This window comes from Rhinatrema bivittatum, chromosome 10 (assembly GCF_901001135.1).
Source record: "Rhinatrema bivittatum chromosome 10, aRhiBiv1.1, whole genome shotgun sequence".
In the NCBI taxonomy this organism is placed as follows: domain Eukaryota; kingdom Metazoa; phylum Chordata; class Amphibia; order Gymnophiona; family Rhinatrematidae; genus Rhinatrema; species Rhinatrema bivittatum.
Genome location: NC_042624.1, coordinates 48,238,367 through 48,265,612, shown reverse-complemented (window position 1 = coordinate 48,265,612; position 27,246 = coordinate 48,238,367).

Sequence of the window (27,246 nt, the reverse complement as noted above, 5' to 3'; positions counted from 1 at the left end):
AAGGTTCCACGTGTATGTTAGCAACAGAGTTGAACGTATACGCAAGTCAACGCACCCAGAACAATGCCATTATGTGCCCACCGATCAGAATCCAGCAGATCACGCGACAAGAAGTGTGCCAGCATCCCATTTAATGGAAACAATGTGGCTGACGGGACCAGAATTTCTCTGGAAACCAGAACACAGGTCTCCCGAATGCTTATTCGATGTCGTAGACCCCGATGCCGATTCAGAGATTCGCCCAGTCACAACTACTCTCCTCACCGGTATTGTTCCCAGGAGCGATCTGGGAGCTCACCGTTTCCTGCGTTTCTCAAGCTGGATGACACTGAGAAGAGCGATGGTGCTTCTCATCCATATAGCGCTGTCAAGACACCTACCAGCTGACGATAAGCGGAAAACCTGTCGTCAATGGCACCTCTGCACAGAATCCCTCTCGGTGAACGAGCTCACCCGAGCGGAGAACACCATCTTATGCTGTGTACAACGGGAAGTGTATGCAGAAGAATGGAGACGCATCAGCAGAGGTGCGGGCTTGCCCAAAGACAGCCCCCTCCGAAAGTTGAATCCCTTCATTGACAAAAAACGGCCTGCTGCGAATTGGTGGCCGTCTCACCCAGGTGGAACTGGACATGGGAGAGAAGAACCCCATCGTTGTTCCTGGTTCGCATCATATAGCTGTCCTGCTTATACGACACTACCATGAACAGGTTCGGCATCAAGGTCGACACTTCATTGAAGGAGCTGTCAGAGCAGCAGGGCTGTGGATTGTGGGAGCGAAACGATGCATCACCTCCATAATTTACAAATGCATCAAGTGTCGCAAACTACGTGGTGCCTTCCAACAACAACAAATGGCCGACTTGCCAGCAGATTGACTCAGTACCGAGCCTCCGTTTACTTATGTGGGGCTAGACGTCTATGGGCCCTGGCTGATCACATCCAGGCGCACCCGAGGGGGATGCGCGAACAACAAACGCTGGGCAGTGATATTCACCTGCATGAGTATTAGAGCTGTACACATTGAAGTTGTCAAGTCTTTGGATACCTCGAGTTTCATAAATGCATTGCGCAGATTCTTTGCGATCAGAGGTCCAGCCACCCAAATCCACTCCGACTGTGGAACTAACTTTGTAGGAACTTGCAAAGAACTGAACATTGCCTCTGTTAAGATTGACTATCCTACCGTTGAAAGATACCTTGGCAATCAGAAATGCACGTGGAAGTTCAATCCACCCCACGCCTTGCACATGGGAGGATCATGGGAGCGAATGATTGGGATGGCCCGCCGAATCCTCGATGCCATGCTGATAGAAACTAGTCTGACTCGACTCACCCATGAAGTCCTAACCACTCTCTTAGCAGAAGTGGTGGCTATCCTCAACGCGAGACCACTAGTCCCAGTATCCTCCGACCCTGAGTCACCACTGATCTTGACCCCAGCCATGCTTTTAACACAAAAGACTAATAACATTCCTGTGCCGCAAGGGGACTTTGATGGCAAAGGAATTCACAAACGCCAATGGAAACAAGTCCAACAGCTTGCCAATTCCTTTTGGAGTCATTGGAAGAAAGAGTACTTACCGACTCTCCAGTTTCGAAGCAAATGGCAATCCAACAAACCCAACATCCGAGAAGGGGACCTTGTTCTTCTCAAAAATGGTCAAACCCAACGCAACAGCTGGCCCCTGGGGCTCGTCATCAAGACTCACCCCGGAAATGATGGACGTGTTCGTAAGATCGAAGTAAAGACTATGAACCAAGGGACAGCCAAGGTCTTCTACAGGCCCGTCAGTGAAGTGGTACTCCTCATGCCCCGTGAAGAAATCTGAACTTCGTGGACCGTTGTCCACACCAAAGACTCTTTCTCTCTCTTTGTGTTGTCTGTCTTTCATTTCAGCTTGGTGAAACTCCTTGAGGAAGACACCATCCACCGCCTAGATGACTGGATGACCGAGATGACTGAGAATTTCCCTGAACGTCGCAAGATCCAGTTATAATGAACTTTACACTGTTGCATGTTGATATAAGAATTGATGTTGTGGTATCTTGTGATACCAGACGGGGAGTGTTCTGTCCCCAGTAAAAGGTACATATTTGTGTCTGTATAAAGTGCAGCCCTCTTATGTTTTCCACAGCCCCTCCTTCCTAATACTTGTGACACTTTATGTAACCCAGAACAAAAGTCTGAGAGCCCTGCCTTTAAAGGGAGTTTGCCTTTAACAGAAGCCCCCTCCCTTCTGTTCCTCCCATTGGGAAAAGGATCTGTATGCCTTCTTAATATAACCTGGGTCCTTTCAGGTGCCTTATTGGCTGAAGGGACTGCTCTTCATGTTCCCTCCTGAGTCCCTTAGGTCCTGGGCTCGCTGTGATTGGTTCTCACCCCTTACCTCAGCCTGAGGAGATTTTCTCCTATGTTCACTTTCCAAGACAGAGTGTCTGTCCCAGCTAAGCCAGTAGAAGACTCACATGCCTGTAACCTCGGTTACATGAACAGCTTTTTACGTTCCTCTTACTGCTTTAATTAGAAAGACTAATCAGCTTCAACCCCTCGTTGTCCTTCCCTGCGTCCTAAGAAACTTCAACTACCTTCCCCTGCCTTCCTACAGCCACAAGGATCTCTGCCAGAGGCATAGACGTTTGGAAACAACACTTGTAAGTAATCAGAAATTATCTTTACAATAAATGATTTCAAACATTAAGATTTTTGTTTTGAAGACTGATTGAGAGGAACGTTAGCTGCTTTGGATGAGGGAACTTTGAACATTTCTGTGAAACAAGCAGTATAAAAGCTGTACAGTAAAAGGCTTTACAGTTAAGAACTGTATAGCTTGCTTAAAGATTAGATAACACTTAATTAGTATAATATCATCAGACAAGCTACTCCACTGAATTGGTCCTGTAACAAAAAATGTTTGCTCTCTAGTTTCCGCTAAGCGAGCCTGTTGGACTGAGATTACATTTATTTATTTATTTATTTTTATATACCAGTGTTCGATTTTACATATCACATCGGTTTACATTTAAACAAAACAAGCATATTCCACCCTACTGATCTCAGTATTCTAGGAGGCTTATAGATCTTCAGTAATGAACTTATGCATATACATAACTCATCACTTTAGGGCACAACAGATCAATGTTAACTATTTTAAACTGGATTCTCCCAAATATAGACAACCAATGTAATGATAATAAAACTGGGGTAATATGCTCATATAATTTAGACCCAATGACCATTCTTGCTGATGCATTCTATACTGCCTGCAGGCATTTCAGAACAACTGGCATGCCAACATAAACTGAATTATAGTATTCCAGTTTAGAAAGTACCAGAGCCTAAAGGATAGTATGGAAGTCATTAATTGACAAATATGGTTTTAAGCCTCATAATATCTGTAAATTAAAGAAGGCACTTGTGGCTACTCTACTTATCTTTTGTCTTAATGACAAGTCTAGTTCTAATTGGATCCCTAAATTTCTCACTTGATGGGAGACAGGAATTGTTCAACCTTCAAATTTAAAGGAAGTAAGTAGATTATTCAATGGGAATTGCTCAGAATTGAGTGCCAGCCGGTTGGATCTCATCCATTTTCTAATTGTATATAAGCATTTGCTTACAGTTTCCATTGACTTGTTTAATGTGGTTGTAATAGGCATAAAATACTGAACGTCGTCAGCATACAATTTGTAACCTGCTCCCAAATTTGAAAGGAGGCTACAGAATGGGTGCACATACACATTAAACAAAAGGACAGATAAAGTTAAACCCTGAGGACATCAGTTTCCATATAATGCCAATCTGATGTTCATTATTCATTCTTACTTCCATGTTCAGTTCGACAGAAATGAACCAAGCTATTTCAGCACTGTTCTTGATATCCCTATATCTACAAAATAGGACAATAGTATTTTATGATTTACTGCATAAAACATGGAAAATTTAATAGAGAATTCTTGACCTATTCCTTTTTTCCAGAAACTTTATTTTATTATGGAGCTGCAAAATATCCTTGATATCGGCCACATTAGTGGCTTGCAGAGTTGAAATTTGATTTCCCACCCTGGGGACTTACCTTCCCAGTTCTGCAAGTCTGATATTGTGCTCCTCCAACTTAGACACAGTACCCTTAGAAAAGTTACATAGTTGAGAAATGGAATCCAATGGAATTATTTCAGTTGGTATTACCAGCTTCCAGACATTCAAAAGAGTAATATAAGAAAAAATAGGTGGTAGGATCCCTTAGCTTTTCCTTGCACATCCCAGAGAAGAGGTACTGCTGTTAGAATTGGAGTAGCAGGGGAACTGGAGCCCAAAACCCCATTCAATACCTGGTCACAGTTGTCTTCCATGGTTATATTCTGTTCCTTACTGGGGACAGTCCAATTCTCTCCCAGGTTCTATCAAACCCACTAAGCACTTCTCCATTCCTCAGCAGTCTCCCGCCAACATTTCCACAGTTGAATCATAGAAACATAGAAATGACGGCAGAAGAAGACCAAACGGCCCATCCAGTCTGCCCAGCAAGCTACGCACTTTATCCTTTTTTTTTCCATTTTTTTTCTTCCTTTTTCTCTCTGACACCTGTTACTCTTGGCTTCCAATGTTCTCCAGCCCTATTTCCCCTCCACCCCACCACCAATGTAGAGAGCATCGCTGGATCTGCATCCAAGTGAACATCCAGCTCAATTAGCAGGCTACACCCCTGCCCCTGTCCACCCAGACTATATGATCCAGACCCCGTTGGTTGCCATTTTCTTCCACATTACCTCTTGCCGTTGAAGCCCAGAGCCATGATGGAGTCTCATCAACCCATGTGCATGTACACTGAACAAGGGCATTATCTCCAGGTAGTAGCCCCATTTCCACGAGAGCCACATTAACTATCAATAACTATTGAATAAGCCTAATAATTGGCAATACCTATAGCCTATGACCTCACCATTAATTTTACATACTCTTACCCACCCCTGTTTTTTGGGGGTTTTTTTTGGAGATGGCAGCCCTCCATCCTTCCGCTCCGTGAAGGTGTCCCCGATCTTCCAATACCTTCTCTCCTGATGCTACATCTTGGGACTCCAAATTTATTTAAAATATTTGTTAGCTGCCTATAACAAAAACCATTGTGCTAAGTGGAGTATAGGGATGTGAATCGTGTCCTCGATCGTCTTAACGATCGATTTCGGCTGGGAGGGGGAGGGAATCGTATTGTTGCCGTTTGGGGGGGTAAAATATCGTGAAAAATCGTGAAAAATCGTGAAAAATCTAAAAATCTAAAAATCGCAAAACCGGCACACTAAAACCCCCTAAAACCCACCCCCGACCCTTTAAATTAAATCCCCCACCCTCCCGAACCCCCCCCAAATGACTTAAATAACCTGCGGGTCCAGCGGCGGTCCGGAACGGCAGCGGTCCAGAACGGGCTCCTGCTCCTGAATCTTGTTGTCTTCAGCCGGCGCCATTTTCCAAAATGGCGCCGAAAAATGGCGGCGGCCATAGACGAACACGATTGGACGGCAGGAGGTCCTTACGGACCCCCGCTGGACTTTTGGCAAGTCTCGTGGGGGTCAGGAGGCCCCCCACAAGCTGGCCAAAAGTTCCTGGAGGTCCAGCGGGGGTCAGGGAGCGATTTCCCGCCGCGAATCGTTTTCGTACGGAAAATGGCGCCGGCAGGAGATCGACTGCAGGAGGTCGTTCAGCGAGGGTTCCGGCGCCTCGCTGAACAACCTCCTGCAGTCGATCTCCTGCCGGCGCCATTTTCCGTACGAAAACGATTCGCGGCGGGAAATCGCTCCCTGACCCCCGCTGGACCTCCAGGAACTTTTGGCCAGCTTGTGGGGGGCCTCCTGACCCCCACGAGACTTGCCAAAAGTCCAGCGGGGGTCCGGAAGGACCTCCTGCCGTCCAATCGTGTTCGTCTATGGCCGCCGCCATTTTTCGGCGCCATTTTGGAAAATGGCGCCGGCTGAAGACAACAAGATTCAGGAGCAGGAGCCCGTTCCGGACCGCTGCCGTTCCGGACCGCCGCTGGACCCGCAGGTTATTTAAGTCATTTGGGGGGGGTTCGGGAGGGTGGGGGATTTAATTTAAAGGGTCGGGGGTGGGTTTTAGGGGGTTTTAGTGTGCCGGCTCACGATTCTAACGATTTATAACAATAAATCGTTAGAATCTCTATTGTATTGTGTTCCATAACGGTTTAAGACGATATTAAAATTATCGGACGATAATTTTAATCGTCCTAAAACGATTCACATCCCTAGTGGAGTACAACAGTAAAAATACAAATTAAAACACCAATATCACCATACAATAAAACAAAAACAAGAAAATAATACAGAATCTAATTAACATCTGAGCCAAACACTTTTTGAAAAAGTTTTCAATCATTTCAGAATATACAATAATCATCTAAGGATGCAGTGATTCTGGCAGTTGGTTCCACAATATTAGATCTATTAATGAAAATGCCTGCAATATAGTAGTGTTTAAATCAGAAAATTGAATACACGGCATGGTTAGTAGGCCTTTTCCCTGAGATCAAAGGAGCTGATTTGTTGTTTCAAAGGAAACCAATGTAACTGTTGCAAAAGAGGGTTAACACATTCCTTATGACCATACATGGAGCAGAATTTTATAAAACTTGTAATGCATGAATATAGGACCCCAGAAGGCTCATATACAACAAGTTACAATAATCTATAGTAGACAAGACAAAGTATTGAATCATTGACCTGAAATCATTGCATTCCAGTATATAATGAAAATGATGCAGTTTCCATAGTTTAAAATAGCCTGATTTTAAAACATATTGAATCTGTGATCTAAAACTAAGATGTGTATCAAAAAAGGAAACCAAGGTTTCTCATGATACACTCAAATTAAATTGGGGTTTCATTTACTACAAGTGGTAAATTATTCACGTCCAAAGGAACAGTGAAAGAATGATGAATACACAAAGCTACTGTTTTCACTAAATTCAGTTTAAGGGGGTTATTTTCCAAGTGGCTCGCACGCGATAAGGGACGTTTCACATGCGAAAAGTCCCTTATCGCGTGTGATACCAGGATGGGGGCGGAGTCGGCCCTGGAAGAGGAGGAGTCGGGGCGTCACCAGGGCCGACTCCCTGAAGACACCGCGGACGGCGAAAAGGTAAGGGCCTTTTCGCGTCCAAGTTCACGCCCAATAGCTACACCTTCTATGGTGGCACTATTGGGTGCAAAACCGGCAGCGATCGCACCGCGGCGGTGCGATCGCTGCTGGCTAGCGCAGGACCGCCCCCCGTTTCAGTCCCCCGCCCCTCATTACCTAAAGTATCGCAGGCCTGCGATACTTTAGAAAATGAGGCCCTAAGTTTGTTATCAGACGTCCGTGAGTTAAAAATAGTGAGACAAGTTTTTTTTTCTTTTGGAATTTGAGTGTTTATTGATTAGTTTTAATTATTTTTAATTATTGATTTATATATGCATGTAAGTATATTTATCACTACTCTTAATTGTAATCTGCTTAGCATGATTTATTGTTATAGGTGGAATATGAATATTTTAAATAAATAAACAAGTTGAAATATAGGTCAAGACAACAGTTAATAAGGTAGTCACAGGGAAAAATAACGGAATATCATGTGCATATGCATGAAACTCAATTCCCTGCTTCTCAATTAAAGCACATGGTGTGTGTGTAGGGGGGGGAGGGGGAGGGGGGAGACACAAACATTTATTTATTTATTAAAAGATTTATATCCCACCTCTTAAAAGTTTGAGGCTGGTAACAAGATAAATATTCATAAAATGATTACAGATAAAAACAAATTAAATCAAAACAAAGAAAAATTCAGGGCAAAATCAGATTCTTAATACCATAATTGTCTAGAAATGGTTAGTATCTCAAAAAACAAGAAAGGTTTAATCACATTAAAATGCATCTTTAAACGAGTAGGTTTTCAGAAATGTAACCTTATCAGAGGTTAACCTAATTTCTTCAGGATGCATGTTTCAAAATTTGGGAACATCCACAGAGAAGGCAGCCAAGAAGATTGACCCCTGTGGAACCCCAAGCTTTAATATATATCAATTAGAAAAAATCTTTATGAAGAACAATTTTTGTTCTCTTCCTGACAAATAAGAGATAAACCAATGGTAGACCATCCCTCCAATCCCTAATGCTTTTAGGCACTGTAACAAAATTCACAGGGTTAATAGTGTAATAAGCTGCAGAAATATCTAAAAAAACAGCTATGACAATGATATTTTTATTGAGCTCTTTTAACAGGTAATCAGTTACAGATACCAATGTTTCTTTTTTCAAAACTCACAATAGTGGGTATGCAAGAATGTATTCATTGACATAAACTCATAAAACTGATTATACACTATTTTCTGCAGCAATTTACCCAATATTAGAAGATTGAAGATTGGTCTAAAATCCTAGGGAACATCTGTAACACAACAATCTATTTTTTAAAACAGCCGAATAAGGGCTTGCTTCAAAAAGAGGGCACTATCCCTTTGATCAAGGACTCATTTATTAGGGTGGTCAAAATCCCTCTAAAGTCATCTCTTAATAAATAAATTAGTTTTAAGAACATAAGAATATGCCATACTGGGTCAGACCAAGGGTCCATCAAGCCCAGCATCCTGTTTCCAACAGTGGCCAATCCAGGCCATAAGAACCTGGCAAGTACCCAAAAACTAAGTCTATTCCATGTTACCGTTGCTATAGTTTTGGAGAACAAGGATCAAGAGACTTGACAGAATTTCTCACTCCACACAAAAAGCCTTCAACTTCTTGCCAAATCAGTTCCTCGAAATGGATTCATCGGTATCCCATCTCACGTGTTCCTGGAGGGATGTCCTGTGACATATTAGATGATGATGTTCCTTCGGGATGCAGGACCTAATTCTGGTTTGTATTTTACACTAGTGTCTTAACTTGGTCAATATTATAATCAGCAAACTCTTGTGCTCTAAAATGATCTAACAACCTTTAGATATTGACCTTATCTGAGAAATAGTTAAGAAATCTGAACAATTCCTGAGGGCAATTTAAAGATTCCTTGATCCGAGTTTGGAAGTATTCTCTCCTTGCCATATCATAAGCCTGCTTATATTCCTGTTGGACTATTTTAAATTGACTATGATTCTCATCTGAGGGTGACTTGCATCAGTTCCATTCTGTGCACTTTAAACATTGCTTCTTTTCTGAGTCCCTTGTTATAATAAGGGACGTTAGAGTGTAACCAATTTATCAATTTTTGTCTCTTAGAAGCAACTTTCTCAACTACTGAATTCAATGACATATCAAGGACTTTGCTAAATCATCTACAGAATCATACACTAAGGGGTAGATTTTAAAAGATGCGTGCGTGCATCCGTGTGCACGCGGTTCCCGGCATGCGCACATGGACGTGCCAATTTTATAACATGCGCGTACTAGCACACGCATGTTATAAAATCTGGTGGCCATGCGCACGTGCGCTGGATTTTACAATCTGCGTGCGCATGTGCGTGCAGCACGCGCAGTAGGGGTACATTTTTACAAATGACGTGCGGTGACGCAATCGGCCCTTCCCCAATTCCCTCCAGTCCGCTCCAATTAAGGAGTGGACTGGGAGGAAACTTCCATACTACCCCTACCAAAACTCCTCCTCTCCTCCCCTCCTCCTAAAGCCGTCCCAATGACTTAGATTTTTTTTTGTTTACTACTTACTGCTAATGGCCACTCTCTTGGCCAGCCTCCGTCCTGCCTCGCCCCACCTCTCCCCACCCCGATCACGCCCTCTGGCTCACCCCTTTCTCAGGGCCTAGCTCTTGTGCGCATATTGTCACTTACCCGTGTGACTGAGCCCTTTTGAAAATGCGTGCGGTGCACACAGGGCCCGGCCATGCGCGTAAGTGTTGAGGTTTAATTCGGCCATTAGTTCTTAGATATTACATCCCATTCAGTTTTAAACAGGTCTCAGTCTATAATCTCACAAATATTTTGTAATTTAGGAGTGGTTTGATGTTTAACATTCAAATTACTTAAACAGTTGTCAGACCATAAAATTGGTGGGATATGCATGTCATCAATAGCACTTTGAAACTGATTGGGAATCAATAATTGGTTCAAAATATGACCACATCTATGAGTGGGACTAGAAAAACTAATGGTAGTAATTAAAGTCCCTCAATACAATCCTGCTGAGCTTCTTGAGCCAAAGAAATTACTTCTGCCTGTTCACTAGCAGCAGTCGTCTGGTCACCTCTTAGGGACAGTAACAATGGCAGTGTCACTGGGGTTCTCACAGCCAGAAACTGAGTGGCTCCCATTCCGACAGAGTCCTTTCTCCCATGGCTGGACATGACTGTCCATCAGGCCCTGGACAGGAGCAGATGCTGCAAGTATTTCTCCTAACTTTCCTTTCCCCTTGCATCTCTTAATAAGAGAAATAGGAACAAAGAAGCAGAAGGAAAAGGAGACTTAAGCCTGCTGGCAGAGCATCCTGCTAGATGTCCATCCCCCAATTCCTTGGGTTTTTATAGGCAAGGACTCCATTATATTTTGCCACAGACCATAAAAGTCAGGGCCTGTCTTGGTGGCCATCTAAATCCAATTCCTCTTTCAGGAATTGGAAGAGGAATTGCTCTCTGTTTCTAAAGAAATAGCCATGCAACCTATTTCAACAAGCTGTTATGTTTGTCAATCATTTTTGATTGCTTCTTTCAAAGAATCGGTGGTAAGTTCTAAATTTAATTTTACCTCATCTAGACGTATATGTTTTCTTAATTTTAACAGGTTTGATTTACTTATCTTTGCCTGTTAAACAGGGTTAACTCATACATATTAGCAAATACATCTTAATTTCCCCAGTGTGAACTGTGATTCTTGATTTAAATTGGAGTCAAAGGGTAGGATCAAATAAATGCAAATGAATCCCAAATCACTAGGTTCTGGGGTCACAAGTCATGAAAGGCAGATTAACACTCAGGAAAAGAAATCCTTGTGAGCATTGAAATTCTCTGCTCAATGTGTTGCAATGCTCAAAAAAAGGAAATAGAATTATTTAGAAAGGAACAGAGAATAAATTGGAGAGTATTATAATGAGTCTGTGTAAATTCTTGATGCAACCACACCTTGAGTATTGTGTGCGGTTCCGGTTGTCTCATATCTAAAAGGTACAGCGGAACTAGAAAAACTACAGAGAAGTGCAACAAAAATGATATAGGACAGGTTAGGATTCTTGAATTTGGAGAAGAAATTTCTGAGAGGGGATGTGACATAAATTTATAAAATCATGAGGAACAAATAAATAGGCAATGGTTATTTACCCTTTCAAATAGCACTAGGAGGGTCCATGAAATTAACTGGTAACAGATTTAAACAAATCAAGATATATTTTTAGTCAATACACAATGGAAGATGAATGTTCAGAGTTACACACTTAAAATTCAACACATATGTGTGTGTAAATAGCATATACTCATTTGTTCATGTAAATAATGGGTGTGTTTCGGCATGAGGCCACATTTACATGAGTAAATTGCTCTTTTATAAGATTTGTGCATGTAAATTTGGCAGCTTACTTGTGTATATATCTGGAGTAAGTGATCATAAATGTCTTAAAAGTTAAATACTAACTGGGTGGGGGGTTTGTGTGAAATGGGTGGAGGTGAGCCCGAAGAACCAGGAGGTCTCGATGACCTGCAGATGGACTGAGCAAACTGATAGACTAATAAGTAAAAATTTCATTGCCATGCACATGTTAGAAAATCTCCTGATTTATACACATAAAATCTGAGTTATGGGGAGGGTTAAATACGTATAAATTACGCAAATAAAATCTCTACATATATATTTTTAAAGTCAGATGCAAGAATATGTGACTAATTAGTTGTGCGCTATTTATCCAGATAAATTCTGATTTATCTGGCTAAAGCCTGAAATCAGCACTTATCTGGAGAAGTTCCAAGTTATCTGGATAAGAGCAGCCAGCTTCACCCAAGTAACTTTAGCTGAGATATTCAGTGGCAAATGTAGCCCATGAATATACCCAGTTAGGTTTAAAGTTAACTTTAGATCTCTCTCTCCACCACAAGCAGATTTACCCAGCTAAACTTACCCAGGCAGTGCTGAATATTGGCATTAACAGGCTAAATGCAAGCTCCATCCCCGGAACACCTCTGTCCACCTTGTTTTTTATTCAGGTCAGTTTTAGCCAGGAAATTACTTAACCGGCTAAAACTTATTTTCTGTGAGGGGTGGGAAATTTAAATCTCAGAATATGTCTGGCTTAAGTCCCAAACTCAGGGGCCGATGCAATACAGTGCACTCAGCCGAGCGCACTGTATAACCCGCACCCCGACGTGGGTTAAATAGGCACTAATCCACCCCCTAATGCAATAGGTGGATTAGCGCCTATTTAACTCACGTTGGACGCAGAGTGAATGTAATAGCACTCATCACATGCAAATGCATGTGAATGAGCCTATTACTCATTCACTCCGCATGCAAAAAAATAAATGTGCGTCCCAGCCGAGTGGCATCCATTTTCATTACTGGTAGACGGCCGGTTATGAAAACCGACGCCGAGTTTACCGGCGTCGGTCTTCATAACCGACAGCCGCGGCGGGGTTGCGTTAGCAAGGAGGCGCTAAGGTCGCACAAGTGACCCTAGCTCCTTCTTGCTAGCGCGACCCCCTAATTTGAGTATTGCATGGATTTGTTGCGGGCACCATGCACGCATTAGGAAAGCGGGCGCTGACATGCCCGCTTTCCGCGCTTTATATTGCATCAGCCCCCAAGCCAGACAAACCCCCTTTGAAAAAGAACCTCTGAGTTTACTCATTTTTCTTTGAAATCAGATTGTGAGAAGGAGGGACTTATAAGACAAATTAAATATATCTGCTAGAGATGATACACTAGCTTTGAAAACAACGCTAGCTACAACAGTAGTGTCTTTCTCCAAGTCAGATGCTTGCCATTTGACAATCACCTCTTGGTATATTTTCAGAATGTGGTGTGCTTATGACATCTGAACTCTAGAGGTCACTCTAAACAGACAAATGAAGGCCTCCTCTTTTACTGCAGCTCCAAGATTTGTAGTTGCAAACAGTAGCTGAGCAATTCTCTCAACAAACTGACAAAAAGCAATGCCACAGCTGGAATGAAACCAAGTTTATAGCCTTCCTTCTTTTCCATTCTACTTTAATAATTCTGTAATGTCAGTAATCCATACTTTCTGTGTCTTATAATACTTTTAATTTCTATTTTCAAACTGTTTTTCCAAACCAGATCTATTTTAGTACAAAGCTTGTTACCCTAAAATATGGCATGCATTTGGTAGGAAAACGTGGACATATTGTCCATAGGCTCTTGGATTCAGTAGAGGACCGTCTTCACTAATAATGTTACTATACTCTTTTGAAACAGAAAACAATCTGTCATTTTGTGCAAATTCTCTTCTGCTTTTATAAACACAGCCGCAATCAATTAGAGACCTACTTGTGAAGGAGTCATTGTATACAGCTCCATTCAGACATCGCTGAGTTGTCTTCTAGACTGCCTGTGGGGAAACACTGTGTAAGGTGATGGGAAAGTTCAAAGTGTCTAACTTTTCAATGTGAATTTTGTTACTGAACTGTTTTCCTTTCTCATTTATTTCACTTCCTTTTAAAATTATAGGCCTCAGTTCTACGAAATATGGAATTGTGCCAAAAACAAAACGATAGAGGTGTGCAACTCTGTGTCCAGCATGAGGAAAAATATACATCTCTATGTATTTGCTCATGTATGTGGCTCAGTAATTTTGCAGAAATAAATTTGTAGTAGCCAGCATAAGAAGTTAGTATAAATTATATATGGATGTGTAAAAACGGATCTGTGGGATTTTTGACCTGACAAGGTATAAAGTCTCAGTCCCCCTTGTCTGCCATAGTTTTAAGCTTATCCTCACATCAATCATTTATCTTAATAGGGTTGAATTCTGAACACTTAAAATATTATTTAAAAATCCCATATATTTCTTTAAAATATTTTGGAAAAAAGATGACTTTTAGATACAAAAAAAATAATAAAGACAGATTAAATTGGTGCTTGAGATCAAAGCACAAGCTGATATACTAAAATATCTAGTTGCTGGTTTTAGTTATCTGGCTCATGTATGAGGCTTTTCTTTTCTTTTTCCTACATTTGAAGAATAAGCATCACAGTAACTGCAATTTCTTGTTGATACAATTTCCCTTAAATATATTTCCGGTGCTGCACTTGGGCCAATTTGCAGGGTCAGTTCTTGGCTCAATTTTCTCTCCAAATGTTTAGAATTAATAGCACTTAGAGCCCTGACCGGCACGTGTCAAGCCTGGAAAATATGACTTTGTAGTGTAAAGTACTGCTTTGTGTTTTCTATTATATGTCTACTGTTCTGTTGTGTAAACACATGTTATTATTGTTATTAATAAACTTTTGGGAACACAGTGGAGTCTAGAAACTAAGGCTCAGAAGATTGATTCTTGGAGTTCCCCTTACTATCACAGATGGAGGGATATGCCTCCCTTGTGTTTTTATTTATTTATTTATTTATTTATTTATTTATTTAAATGCTTTGTATACCGTTATTCCACGAGAAGTTCACAAGATCATAACAGTTTACATAAAAACATTCATAGATAAAAATAACATACAAGGTTAACCTATATATAAAATAAAGGATTATTAATAACATATAAACAATTTCAGAGAGATATTTTCTAGAGCATCTTATTTATTAATTGGGTAATCTGTATGTAAGGGGGACTTTGTTCTCTTACCACTAATTTTCCCTTTCCATCTCTAAGGAGAGATTTTGACACTTTTTGGACCAACCCTAAGATTCTTCCCCAACTTGGGTTCAGGGATTGATCAGGCTTCCCCTATCTAACCTGGGTTGAGCATCTGCAATCTGTGGTTGATTGTAGCTTTTAGTTTTGGAAGGAGAGGAATGCTTTTACTGGTGGATCCTAGTAGGCCCCACAGCCTGTAAAATTAGGAAATTGGGACAGTATCCTTATTAGTAACCTCATGGACCTGCAAGGGACTGCCTTTACAGAGAAGAGAAGAAAGAGTTTTGACTTTTTGAAAGACTTGTTTTTTGTTTGTTCCTGACATACTCCTAGCTTAGGAAGGCATTTACCCTTGCCTGAGGGGAATTGGATAGGGTGGGGACTGTATTTGCCCAGGTGTAAGAACTGATAAGAACATAAGAAATTGCCATGCTGGGTCAGAACAAGGGTCCATCAAGCCCAGCATCCTGTTTGCAACAGAGGCCAAACCAGCCACAAGAACCTGGCAATTACACAAACACTAAGAAGATCCCATGCTACTGATGCAATTAATAGCAGTGGCTACTCCCTAACTAAACTTGATTAATAGCCGTTAATGGACTTCTCCTCCAAGAACTTATCCAAACCTTTTTTGAACCCAGCTACACTAACTGCACTAACCACATCTTCTGGCAACAAATTCCAGAGCTTTATTGTGTGTTGAGTGAAAAAGAACTTTCTCTGATTATTCTTAAATATGCTACTTGCTAACTTCATGGAATGCCCCCTAGTCCTTCTATTATTCGAAAGTGTAAATAACCGATTCACATCTACTCATTCAAGACCTCTCATGATCATAAAGACCTCTATCATATCCCCCCTCAGCCGTCTCTTCTCCAAGCTGAACAGCCTAACCTCTTCAGCCTTTCCTCATAGGGGAGCTGTTCCATCCCCTTTATCATTTTGGTTGCCCTTCTCTGTACCTTCTCCACCGCAACTATATCTTTTTTGAGATGTGGCGACCAGAATTGTTCACAGAATTCAAGGTGTGGTCTCACCTTGGAGTGATATAGAGGCATTATGACATTTTCCGTTTTATTAACCATTCCCTTCCTAATAATTCCTAACATTCTGTTTGCTTTTTTGACTGCTGCAGCACATTGAGCCGACGATTTTAAAGTATTATCCACTATGATGCCTAGATCTTTTTCCTGGGTGGTAGCTCCTAATATGGAACCTAACATTGTGTAACTAGGGCAAGGGTTATTTTTCCTTATATGCAACACCTTGCACTTGTCCACATTAAATTTCAGCTGCCATTTGGATGCCCAGTCTTCCAGTCTTGCAAGGTACTCCTGTAATGTATCACAATCCGCTTGTGATTTAACTACTCTGAATAATTTTGTATCATCCGCAAATTAGATTTGGAGAATTTTTTTTTCTATTTTGTGATGGAAGGAATCCTTTTTACAACCATCTTCCTACCCACTTTATGAGAAGACATTTTTTTCTACTTTCCTGTTATCATGAAGGGACATCGACTTAGTAGACAGCGACAGGACTAAGGCACTTGAATTGTTTTAATTTTTTTATATATGGACTAAGAGATGGCAAGATTCCTTTTTCTGATTTTGATCCTGATAAAGTTTTCCTGAGTTACAGTAAAGTTTTATTTGAACACTACTTTGTCTCCAGGCTGATATTTCTCAGTTCAAGAACAAGCTTGCTGAGATCTACAGGATTAAGTACCATTGTAAGAAAAATCGAGTGGACTGGACTATCATACCTGGTAACTCTCTGGATTTGACCTGGAGACTCCGGCATTCTAATGGAATTACCAGGTCTCTGGGCCAACACCTATAATTTCAGGGTGCCCTGTTGCTGCTGCTGGTGCACTAGTGCAGCAGCCTATTTGACACCAAAGGCTCCAGTGCAGGCTAGTGCAGCAGCCAGAATAGAAGGCGTCTGATTGGCCTACATGGGCCAATTGAATGCATGCTTCCTTTTACATGCCTTGTTACCAATTGGAGGCCTCCTTTCTTCTTTCTGTGCCTGCAGACCAATGGTTTGCCTCCTTCCTTTTTTCTGACTATGCTGGCAGGAAGAAGGGAGGAGGCCTCCTATTGGCCTGTGGGGACAGGAAGGAGGCCAATGGCAGAAGCAGCAGCAGAAAATGCTGCTGTGCTATTGGTTGGAAGAAGGACTCCTCCCATCAATGCTAGGAGGACGTTGCTGCTACTGGTAGAGATGTGAATCGTGTCCTCGATCGTCTTAACGATCGATTTCGGATGGGAGGGGGAGGGAATCGTATTGTTGCCGTTTGGGTGTTTAAAATATCGTGAAAATCGTTAAAATCGTGAGCCGGCACACTAAAACCCCCTAAAACCCACCCCCGACCCTTTAAATTAAATCCCCCACCCCAAATGCCTTAATACTTCATCAGCTTTGGGAGGGAAGTACTTACTTGCCCTAAACCAATGGCAGGAAAACCGGCACACTAAAACCCCCTAAAACCCACCCCCGACCCTTTAAATTAAATCCCCCACCCTCCTGAACCCCCCCCCCCCCAAATGCCTTAAATTACCTGGGGGTCCAGCGGCGGTCCGGAACGGGCTCCTGCAATTGAATTGTGTTGTCTTCAGCCGGCGCCATTTTGCAAAATGGCGGCCGCAAAATGGCGGCGGCCATAGACCAACACGATTCGACTGCAGGAGGTCGTTCTGGACCCCCGCTGGACTTTTGGCAAGTCTTGTGGGGGTCAGGAGGCCCCCCCAAGCTGGCCAAAAGTCCCTGGGGGTCCAGCGGGGGTCCGGGAGCGATCTCCTGCCGCGAATCGTTTTCCGTACGGAAAATGGCGCCGGCAGGAGATCGACTGCAGGAGGTCGTTCAGCGGGGGTTAAAGGGTCGGGGGTGGGTTTTAGGGGGTTTTAGTGTGCCGGTTTTCCTGCCATTGGTTTAGGGCAAGTAAGTAAGTTCCTGCCCTCCCCCTTCCCCCGATTTACGATTTTTTAACGATAAATCGGGGGAATTGGTATTGTATCGTGGCCCTAACGATTTTTGACGATTTAAAATATATCGGACAATATTTTAAATCGTCAAAAAACGATTCACATCCCTAGCTACTGGTGAGTTTGGGGTGGGGAGAGATAGTGAGTGAGGAGGTATGTGTACATGTGTGTATATGTGAAGGGGCATGTATGTGAGGGAGGGTGTGTGTATGTGTATATATATGTGAATGGGTGTGTGCATGGGGAAGGAGAAAGGGGGAGGGGAAAGAACATGTCTGTGAGTGAGGGTATGTATTTGTGTAGGAGGAAGAGAAGTGAAAGTGTGAATGAGCATGGGTGTGAGGGTGAGTGGGCATGTGTGTATGTGGAAGAGGTAGAGAATTGAGTGAGTGAGCATGTCTGTGAGAGTGTGTATATGTGGAAAAACGAGAGTAGTAAAGGTGTAAGTGAGCATGTGAGAATGTGTCAGAGAATGAAGAATGAGAGCAAGAATGAATGTGTGTGAGAAAGTGATCGTGAACATGTGAGCATGTTAATGTGTATGTGTATGACAGTAAGTTTGTGTATTTCCGGTCCCTTGGTTCCCTTCCCCACCGGATTCACGGTAATCTCAGGGTGACTGGAAATCAAAGGTTTCCAGGTTTGGAGACTGTGAGGGATATCTATCCTCATGCACCTAGGACCCCAGAGGCTTGTCCTCTTCCCTTCTGGTAGAACCCTGGCATCCCAGTGGCCAAGCCACTGGTAGGAAGTATTAGTGGTCTGGAAAGATAAGATTGGCCCTGGGACTGTGAGCGGCCCCCTGTATTCTGGATATCAGCTGAAAAGGGGGTTTCAGTTACTTACAGAAGGAGGCAGAACCAGTTAATTTCCAGAACCAATGAAGTTCCTGGATACCTAGTTTCTGATCAAGCTCCTCCACTCATGCTGTATTACACTGAGCAAGCTGCAGCCTTTCCTTACAAATTACTTGTGTTTCTGCCTCCTACACAACCACAACAATCATCACTGAAAAGAAATTATTATAATATGCAAATAAATAAATGTGGAGTTGATTCAGCTCAGAAAACTGTGGCATGGAGTGGCTGAATATTTGCTTTTCTTGAATATCTGCTGCAGTATTACTCATTCTTTTTATACCTAAAGCAACCTACATTAACAAAAATGTTGTGTAGCACACCAGTCTCTGAAGAACAGGCAGTGTGGAGATGGAGACGACTCATATTGCCAAAAGAACAGCTAGAGAAGCATTGAAAGCCCCACCCATCTCTCTTCCAAATTTTAAAAGAAAAGAAGAGGGGGGGGGGGGTGGTGAAGACACACAGAACCTGTCATGATGGACCAGCTCCCTCTATATACAAATGCAGAAGTGAGAAGTCTGTGTGGTGCAGGCAGTCTGCTCAGTTATCTTGGCTGCCACATGTGGCTGCCAGAACTCCTTCATTGCTGCTGCTTTCAACACTCAAAGTGAGTCACATCCAGTGCTCAGTGCATGCTGTCCCCAGCATGGGGATAAGGCAAAGTCTGGAAGGTGCTGTGTGTACTGCAAAAAGCAGGTCCAAACTATCCATGCTCTACATATTTCCCATTAATTACCACATTCCATGACTCATGCTATAGCTAGGAAGAAGATGTACACATGATTACTTGTGCTCTCAAAAAGGAGGTGCTACAAGTTTAAGAGCTACCACTGGTATATCTTCTTGCTGTGAGGTGCTGAGAGCAGAACATAGGTGCTGCCTGCATCTGAGCATCAGGCAGTGGTGACTTTTCTGTGGCACATCTAAGAACATAAGATTTGCAATACTGGGTCAGACCAAAGGTCCATCAAGCCCAGTATCTTGTTTTGAACAGTGGCCAATCCAGATTACAAGTACCTGGCAGATAGGGTAGATAGATTCCATGCTGCTTATCCCAGGAATAAGCAGTAGATTTCTGCAGCTCCACCTAATAATGGTGTATGGACTTTTCCTCCAGGAACTTGTCCAAATGTCTTTTAAATGCAGCTACACTAATAGCTTTACCCACATCCTCTGGCAACAAATTCCAGAGCTTAATTATGCATTGAGTCTGAAGGAAAACTAGTGTGCCATGGTACACTGGTTGGAAAACACTGACCTACTGTCATAAAAGAGGATAGTAAGCAACGATCTGGAACATTTTCAAACTCTCCAAAAGAAGTATGAAGATAAAATCCCCTCTATTATGACATATCTGCTAGTGATGCAGGATAAGTGGTGCAGTGATGGATCAATAATAATCTCTTGAGTATGACAGATGATGCTGCAGTGGCTAGTGTCCCTTGCTTTGCTGGCTATGTGGAAGCTGGCTACAAGATTGTGAGACCATGATAATGCGAGCAGTGAGGACATGGTTATTTAAAAATGCCTATAACCTTCCTTAGTTTTACTTCCCCGTAGATTTATATCTCACTTGATTACATTAAGTCAATGTTCATGACAGTGTATAGTAGGTATGTTATATGATTACATTAAATCATTGTATATGTCATGCTATAATATGTATGTTCTGTTGTAAACAGTTGTGATGTTTATTTGGAATGATGGTATATAAAATAACTAAATAAAAATATATAAAGATTTCATGATATGTATAAGATAAAGTTATATGACAAGCGTCCTGCAAGTGCAGCTTCATGGAGCGAGAAGCATTTGCTTATGCATAAATCCCAATATCCCTTATCAGTCATGCAAAGTTGCTCAGGCATGCATGTGCCAAAAATAAAAATTGTATGGATGAGGACAATTATTCTTTTTTTTATCCCATTTGGACACACATTTACCCTTTTCTGTGAATCCTGCCTTAGCATTCCTTGTTCATGATTCTATAACTGTATTCCCTTTATATGAGTTTCTTCCCATATTTTTTCTTCTTCCCCTGACTTTCTAGAACATGCAACCATTTCTCCAAAAAGTTTCTTTTGTGACTGTAATGATTTTTTTTTTTTATTATTATGTGGAGCTCCCATGGTTTCCCCCTTTGATTCCTATGGAGCTGGGATGAACATATTTCAGACTGTATGTAAATGAGGCATTTTTGACTCGTGCATGCCTAATGTGGTCTCCCTGACCAGCATCCCCCAAGTTACTTTGCATGTCTGATAAGGGATAATGGGGTTTATGCATAAGGAAATGAGGCAACTAATGCATTGCATTCTGTGGTTTAGGGCAGGACACTTCATTAAATATCCATTTCCCTATTTGCCCTACTGTGCAGTCTCTGCTCCAGCTTTGAAAAGAAAAAATGTTATCAGCTTGCCTAAATAGTTATTTATTTCAGTCTCCTTTATGGTCTCAAAATGAGTGAATAGACCCTTATGAATATTTCTTTTATGTAATAGGGATTATAAATTTAGAACAATGTAAGCAGAAATGATATAAATTGAAGAGGCATTGTGGTTCTGATTATTCTGCTCTACCATGCTGAAAATAGAGAAAAAGCAAAAAAAAAAAAAAAAAAAAATGGCTATAATAATGTGTTAAAAATAAATTCACTTATGATGGTAGGCTTTTACTTGCACTTCAAGCTGTCAATAATTTACTGTTTAAACAGCAATGAACAAGATTACTGCAGCTTCAGCCACTGTACATTGTGCTTGTGCTTCCTTTGGTAAATTTTATTGGTCAGGAGGAAAATAAGGGCAGCTCTTCATAAGAAGCAAGACAGCATGCTAAATCTGCTATGTAATGCTGGCAGGCAAACATACAGTAATACCTTTCTTTTTCTTTGAGTGACAGCACGCTGAGGTTATAACAAGCGTCTTAGAAAGTACTGTACCATGCATACTGCTGATGAGTGAAGGCACCTTAACTAAATCCATTCATTGCCCTTTCTATACTTGGAGTTACATGTTCAAGCTGCCAATTTCTTGTTGGTAACGTGGACTCTACTTTAGGGAATTGGCTAAGACTTCCAGGATTCATTCCTGAAACTTAGCAGCCACAAAAGAGTATTTTTCTACTGTTTGTAATTGATTCAAAACCAGAACAACCCTCCTCAAGATGGCTAAAGGTTTGCTCAGTGTTCCATAATGCACAGACTTGTAGTCACCTTGAGAGGTGATGTTCCCATGGGCGTGTTTAGGTCCAAGGAAGAAAAGTGCGCACTTGTGGCCGAATTTTCAAAGCCTGGTGCTTGTAAAATTCGGGAGATATGCGTGTGGCCGGGCCAGATACGCGGCTTTTATATCCTGTACGAACATACCACATACGTGCGTATGTTATAAAATAGCTCTAGCGCATGTATGTGTGCTCCTAATTATAAGCTTCTGTTTGCTCAGCCGCATAATGTCAGGTTTGAGCCTTGTAAGTGAGGGATTTTTATGTGCAATCTTTTTTTATTAACTTTAGGAAAAGGAGCAAGTTTAACATATCTGAGGGCATTTTATAACAGGCTTGTGTTCACACCATGACCAGTTTCACCAGTTTGTCCACCAGATTTCCCAGTCTACAGCTAGGGCCTCCAAATCTCCCTGGTTCTTTAGCCTGTACTCCTCCCAGTTAACCCAGACCCCTCAAACTCCTCAGAGATGCCTGGAAATAGTTTTATTGAGACTTACACTTCCTCCATAGCAGAAGTAACTTTATGCTCAGGATCTGGGCATGTACCCAGGGGCATAGGTACTTGCATGCATAACTATTGGCCCCACCTTGGAACACCACTGCTCCGCGCACATTCTGCCCCTTTTTTGTCTGATGTGAGATATTTGCACATCGAGACTTGTGCGCGCATATGGCGGTTTATAAAATCGGGTGGACACGGTCATGTCCTACATTCGCGCACATCTCCCGATTTTGGCACGTGCTGCTTTTAAAATTCACCTTAAAGTTAACAGTAGGAAACTACAATAGAAAAACTGGCAAGTCCCATGGATGACTTAAGGATGCTTTGCCTGTATTCCTAGACATCCAGCAATTTGAATAAAATGAAGCTATCCTGATCTGAAAGTTACCGTCCCTGGTAACAGTTTCTTTATAAATAAATTTTAATTTGTCTGTCAGGATCTGAATACATATATACACTATATCTATCTTTTATATTATTGGATACATTTTATTGGAAGTTCATTTCTTAAACTCTTTTTCATAAAAATAAATACAAGGGTCACTAAATTGTGTGTGTGTGTGTGTGTGTAGGGGGGGGGATTAGGGTGAGATTAAGATTAGAACAGAAGAATCTTATGTCTGTAGAGCTAATTGATGATAGAAACACCCCTCCCTCTATTGCCACATTTCCACTTCTCTTATGACTACTATATAATGCATAAGCTAGCAGAGAAAAGCAAAAAAAAAAAGTGTAGGAGAGAGGCCCAGTTAGTGCTGTATAGCAGCTCAGAACTTGAATGAATGTGCCATTGCAGTCACCTAGTAACTGCGTGGCTTTCTCAGACAGACTCCAAATTCCTGTTGAAATGAAGACTTTCTTCCCTGGACTCTGCTCGGCATTCCTGGAAAACAATGGGCCTTTTCAAGTAGACTCTGAAAATTCACAGGTGAAGGGAGCAGGGCAGTTATTTGATCCAATGCACAAAAAAACAGAGTTAATAAACAAAAAAAAATGTAGAAGGAACCTATGGCAGAAGCACTGACAGGCGACAGCTGGTGACAGTAAGGTGCAATTTAGACCCATAGTAGCACAGCAGATCCCTGTCTAGCACTAATCAGTTTCAAAGTTTTTGTCTAACTCCTGTTGAGCTTCTGTTTCAAGTTTTTCCAAGTGTGGGAGTCAGAGTCAACAGAGATCTGGAAGCAGTTTTATAAACTGTATCATATGTTCGGTAACAGCGGCTTTCAGGTTTCTTTTAACCAGAAATTGAAAAATACAAATTAAAGGAAACTACTGCAAGGGGTACCATATTTTCTGGTAGGAAAATGCTTAAAGGAAAAACGCTTATACAAAATGTGATGATTCAGTATTGCCAGCTGTTCCTTTTTGCTGACTAGGCTAAAACAACTTCAAGTGCATAGTAAAAGCAAATCCAAGACTGACACTTATTTGAAATGTTTTATCATGTGCATAGGAATTTTAAAAAGTCCCAGTATATTCAAAGGATTACGCATATGCCCCTTGTAACATACATACCTGCAATATTTATAATACAATAAAAACTGCTTGATAGATTTTTACTCAATTAATCTCTCCTCCTCACATATCGCTCATATCATTCTTTTCAGAGTAATAAGACACCTTTGTTTACACCCTAGCACTGTGCAACTCCAAAAGGATCAGGATTAATTGTCAAGGGTTTTTTTCTACTTGAGACATGGTAAATCTATTCGAGTAGGAAAAAAAAGAACTGGTTGGATAAAAAGGAAGATCAGCACGTCAGAGGGACCCATAAACACGCATGCCTTATTGCGGGGGGGGGGGGGGGGGTCAACCAAGAATTTTTCTTGTTTTTGTATTTTTATTCATGTCATCATGTTCTTTTCTATTTTTGTTTTGATTTAGTATTCACTAAATTATTTTACTTGGTACTGAATTGCTCGCTGACCGGCTTCCTGTAGCATCTGTTGTGTGTGGGTCCACAGGTTTTTCAGTTCCTCTACCATCAAATGAACTGTTGGAGAAGGAACATTCAATAGAAGTGGAAGAGGATTTGTTTAACACAGCGATAAAAATACATGTACCACAAAAAAACCTACGATCAGCTTATAAAGGCCTCCTAACCATCCCGTCAGTGCGATCGACCCAACTTACACAAGTTAGAGAACGTGCAATATCCCTTGCTAGTCCGAAGATCTGGAATTCACTGCCCTCAGACTTATGTTTACAACAAAATCTAAAGACATTTAAGAAAGAAATAAAAACTTGTCTTTTCACGAAGGCTTACAATGAATCTAACCTATCCAATCTCATGAACCCCCTATGTTTTATTATTTTATGATTTTTTAACACTACTTAACATGTCTTTTTAATTGTTACCTTTTTTTTTAGTCTTACACTGTTTTATTATATTGTTCTTACCTGCTACTAATTTTATTTGATTCTAATTATTATTTTATTATGATGTTTCTACACCAATGTAATTTTATGTATTTTAGTTTTACTATATTTATTTTATTGTATTTTACTGATGTAAACCATTATGATGGCTACACCGAATGACGGTATATAAAACCAATAAATAAATAAATAAAAATAGTGGCTGCTTCCCATACACGATTTGGAATGGAGATGTCCATGTGGCAGGTCAAGGATGTGAGTTGTGAGAAAACTCCGCCCAAGAAAGCAGAGTTGCCCAGTTGTCTTGCCGAGCATTGATGTATGACTGAAGAAAATGTTTCAGAGTCTGGTTAGTCCATTCGCACTGCCTATTCACTTATGGATGGTATGCAGTGGTGAAGTCTAACTGGATATTGAATTTCTTGCAGAAAGCCCTCCAGAATTTAGCTGTAAATTGGGTACCATAATCTGAAACAATATGTTTGGGAAGACCGTGGAGATGGAACACCAGCTAAGAGATGAGTCGGGCAAGCTCGGGAGCTGTAGGGAGGCCTGATAATGGGACAAAATGGGCCATTTTAGAGAAGCGGTCGATCATGACCCAAATAATGGAGTTGCTATTTGAGAGAGGGAGGTGCACCACAGAATCAGTGGACAAGTGGGTTCAGGTTTCCCTGGGGGCCAGCAATGGCTGTAACAGCCCCCAGGGTCATCCTGCCAATGGTTTCTGCTGTGCGCAGGTGGGAGAAGAGTCCACATAGGCTTGGACACTGCATCGCATTTAGGGCCAACAATAATAGCATTGAAGAAGAGCGAGAGTCACCTGCCAGGTTGACTTGCCACATGGGAGTCATGGGACCATTCCAAAACCTTGTTGCGGAGTCTGCGGGGCATGACTGTTTTCTCTGAGAAATGGGCTAGATGATTTGAGCTGGATCTATGATGTGCTGTGGTTGTTCAAGAAGATCCTCTGGCAGAAAGGAGTGTGATAGGGCATCAGCCCAAGCATTTTTGTCTGCTGGGCGGTACCTCAAGTCGAAATTGAAGTAGGTGAAGAAGAGGGTCCAGCGGCCTGTCAGGCATTCAAATGCTGGGGATTTTGCAGGTGCTTGAGATTTTTATGATCAGTATAGATCGTGAATTGATATTATGTGCCCTCCAGCCACTGGCACCATTCCTCGAGAGCTAGCTTGATAGCAAGGATTTCTCTTTCACTTATCCTACAGTTTCATTTGGCAGCAGAGAACTTCCAGGAAAAAAAAGAACACGGATGCAGAGTACCCTTAGGAGAGTACTGACTCAACATGGCCCCAACTCCTACTGAGGATGTGTTCATCTCTAGGATGAAGGGGCAATTAGCGTCTGGATGGCATAGGCAGGGTTCCTATAGAAATACTTCCTTTAGGTTCTGGAAGACTGCCACAGCATTGGGGGTTCAGTTCTTGACATCAGTTTCCTTGCATGTGAGGGCTGTAAGGGGAGCTGCAATCAGGGAATAATTAGGGATGAAATGTAGGTAATAATTTGTGAACCCCAAAAACCTTTGAAGAGCCCACAGTCCAGCTGGTTGAGGCCAGTCATGGATGCTCTTTAATGTGCTTGGATCCATGGAAAAATCACGGCTGGAAATTATATACCCTAGAAAGGGAAGGATCTCTTTTTCAAACAGGCATTTTGTTGTGTCCATCGCTGCCTGACGTCTCCGCTCCGCCCACCTTACCTCATTGGCGACTCCCTCCGGAGTTGATGGAAGGCTAGCTGCTGCGGCATTTCCACATCGTCCTCCTCTGGCGTCCCTGGACTGGCTTGACGCTGCAAGCCGCCATATTGACCAGGTGCCGAAGGGTGTGCGCGTGGCCCGACTGATGTACCAGCATTGGCGTTTACCTCAGGGGCATCCCCCTGATATCACGTCATCAGCTCCAGATATTTAAGGTCTCAGTTTTCGCTAACAAGATGAGTTAGCAAGAGATAGGTTTACCTAGCTTCCTCCAGGTCGCTGCGGATGGGATTCGTTCTCCACAACCCTAGCTACTCTGCCTCCTCGGACTTCACTAGAGGTACCCATTCCTCGGGGGCCTCGCTCTCTCTTTTTCTTTTCAGGTCGCAGTCCGAAACCGGTACTCGCTCCTCAAGGGCCCACGTCCCAGACCAGCTTCTGAATACCACTTCTGCTAAGAAGTCATCGCTGCTTACAACATTAGTGAGTTTCCATCTATCTCTCAAAGCTTTCCCTGGAACCAGGTACTCGCTCCTCGAGGGCCTACTGCATTCCAACTCCTGGGCTACCTCAAGAGACTATGGCGTGAGTGTTATCAAGGACTTGTTCCAGAACTCTGCATATCCTATCTACTCACTTTCTTAGTTTCTCTACAGCTCAGCCACCTTGGGATCGCTGTTCCAATACCTGAGGGACTACAGCCCAGCCAGGCGCTTCCAGCTCACTACTAGTGTGTGTCTGTCTCCTACACTAAGCCTGGCAGTGATCCCTCTCAGG